Source organism: Physeter macrocephalus, chromosome 18 (assembly GCF_002837175.3).
Source record: "Physeter macrocephalus isolate SW-GA chromosome 18, ASM283717v5, whole genome shotgun sequence".
NCBI classification, from domain to species: Eukaryota; Metazoa; Chordata; class Mammalia; order Artiodactyla; family Physeteridae; genus Physeter; species Physeter macrocephalus.
In genome coordinates this window covers 96,326,261-96,329,056 of record NC_041231.1, presented here as the reverse complement: position 1 = coordinate 96,329,056, position 2,796 = coordinate 96,326,261, and the positions used below count along the sequence as shown (strand labels likewise).

Below are 2,796 nucleotides of genomic sequence, written 5' to 3'. Positions count from 1 at the left end.
AGCCGCTCCGCGGCATGTGGGATCTTCCCGGACCGGGGCATGAACCCCTATCCCCTGCATCAGCAGGCGGACTCTCAACCACTGCACCACTAGGGAAGCCCTGAAGACATTTTTTAAAACAAGTTTTTCAGTACTTTTACTTTTAATTTAATATATTTCTGAAGTTATTTAAAATGTACTTGAGGCAGTTTTGTTTGTTAATTCTAACAATGTACTTAGAAAGCCCAATATATTTATAAATGTTGGACTATTGCAGTGGTATAACTCTATAGGAAAGGTGTTTTAAGTTTGTAGAAGAAAACAAGTATTACAAAGTTCCCTAAAAAGTTATTAGAAAAATCAGTTAGACATACAAATAAAATGATAGCATTTCTAAGGTACACTAGAATTTTTAAATTATGTTAATAATTGAATATTAATTCTTAAGGAACAAATAAACATAAATCATTATTTCTGCATACAAAAGCCATCCTTGAGGACACTAAAAATTCACATCAATGGTACAGTTTAAAGAATAACAATAAGATAAACAACAGTGCACCCATCCTCCCTCAGATTTATATATTGCTGAATTGAATCTTCATAATTTTATTACTTTGGATGTATCTTTATATGTGTGAAATGTACAAAGGCCAAAAGAACAGTGGCTTAACCATGATAGGAATGTATTTTCTCTCTCCTAACAGTTTAAGCATTCCAGGTGGATCCAGAGGCTTCATGGTGTCAGGAACCAGAGTCCATCTCATCCTACCATCCTCAATTCATGGCTTCCATCCCACACTCTCAGATGATGTATCCAAGTCTCATCATCACCTCCACATTCCAGCCAGCAAAATGAAGAATGAAACACACTCCTTTTGTTTAAATGGTATCACATGCTGGTAAAAAAACATCACTTCCCCTCACTTCCTCTCCTTATTTCCTTTCTTCTACTAACTTCAGGTTTACTCTGTTATTGTGTTCCTAACCTCTAGAGTTAAATCTTATTTCTTTTCAGTCTTCCTTGGTTTTTAATTATTATATTTGTGTTTACCACTTAAATTGCATCCTCAGTCCTTAATATGCAGTAATTTCACTTTTTGTAAACTCCCAATGTTTTAAAATTTTCAATGATAATTTTTGTTTAAATTAATATTTTTTATTTCTAAAATTTTAATTGATTCTTTTTTATAACTTCCTGTTTTATTTATGTTTGGCTGATTTTTAGAAATATAATCTCCTGTTCTACTTCATGGATATAATTTCCTTATCTCGCTGAGTATTCCAGGCATAACTATTTTTAGGTCTTTTTCAGAATGTCCTTTACAAGTTTATCCAGAATCAATTTATTTCCTGGGCTTCCCTGGTGGTGCAGTGGTTGAGAATCCGCCTGCCGATGCAGGGGACGCAGGTTCATGCCCCGGTCTGGGAAGATCCCACATGCCGCGGAGCGGCTGGGCCCGTGAGCCATGGCCGCTGAGCCTGCGCGTCCGGAGCCTGTGCTCTGCAAAGGGAGAGGCCACAACAGTGAGAGGCCCGCGTACAGCAAAAAAAAAAAAAAAAAAAAAAAAATTTATTTCCTGATTGTTAATTTTGGAAGCTGTTTTTGTCATCATTCTGTTTTTTGTTTGTTTGCTTAGTGTTATATTTCTTGATATGTTTTGGAATTGGGATTTGTAGGATAATCTTGTCTTTGACTTTTTTCCCAAATCATTCTTTCTATTCTGACCCCTCCCTGTCTACAGGGTTTGCAATTGCCTCTGTCATTACAGTCGCCTCTATTCATTACAAAGTCTGAATGGACCTCCCTGGCCCTTTGATGATAACAGTGAAATCACAGATATAATGGAAGCTTGCCTCAGTTTCTGATTAAGAGGCTGTGTCTATGTCCATCTACCTCCCCAGATATGCAGTATTTTATACATAGTTCCATCAAGCAGCATTTTTCAATATATTTTTTTCTTGAGTCAGAGATTCCAGCAGTGAACCTATCCTAGCCTCTCAATTTATGGGAATCACTGTTAGCACTATTCATTTTCCAGGAGCTGAAACTTTTTGCTACCCTTTATGCTTGCATTCCTGCAGTGTAGTGGCCAGTTACTTTACTTCCTGCTTATTGTTTTGTGTTTTTGTTCTGCCGTTGGTCTATGGAGACATGTACCCGCATGGAGATGTTTGGACCACAAGGATGTCTTACTATGTAGGCAGACATTTTTATGTTTACTAAAATCTGTTTCTTCTATTTTCACAGCACAAAACTAGCCTACATTTATAACCTCCTCTGCAATTTGGTATGGCCATATGATTAAGTTATGGCTAAGGAATGTGGGCAGAAATGATACATGACATTTCTAGACCTGTCTCAGAAAAAACCTCTGCCACATCATGTCCCATGCTCTCTGTTTCTCTTAGTCATTGGCTGGAAGTGAGGTACTCTTCGGAGATGGAAGAATTACAGAATTGAAGGAGCATGGGTCCCTGAGTCACTGCATGGAAGGCAGCCCCTGGACATCTGATTGAACTTTATGTGAGTGAGAAATAAACTCTTATTGTATTTTACCCCTGAGATTTCAGAGGTTGTTAACAGTAGCTAGCAGTAATGACACAGAGTGTCTTTCTAATTTTGTTTTTATATTTACATATTCTTTACTGTTTGCCTATTTTATATATTATTGCTATGTGTTTGGGGGCGAAGGGAGATCTCAGCGAATAAATCTATAAGGCTGTTTTGGCCAGATTTCTGACCAGACGTTTTGTCGACTTTTTTTTTTTTTTTTTTTGCGGTACGCGGGCCTCTCACTGCTGTGGCCTCTCCCT

General features: G+C 37.6%; 1 protein-coding gene across 9 annotated transcripts in view; it reads left to right on the top strand.

Moving 5' to 3' along the window:
* MYLIP (myosin regulatory light chain interacting protein) overlaps positions 1–2,796 on the top strand; it is a 130,965-nt gene that overhangs the window by 79,967 nt on the left and 48,202 nt on the right. For 5 of the 9 annotated variants that reach the window (XR_008615725.1, XR_008615717.1, XR_008615722.1 and 2 more), the window contains 2 exons: positions 687–881; positions 2,392–2,506. The gene's annotated coding sequence lies outside the window, so the exon portion shown is untranslated. Of the gene's footprint in view, positions 1–686; positions 1,080–2,391; positions 2,507–2,796 lie in introns of those variants that run through there. The other 4 variants (XR_008615726.1, XR_008615723.1, XR_008615720.1 and 1 more) reach the window with 3 other exon arrangements.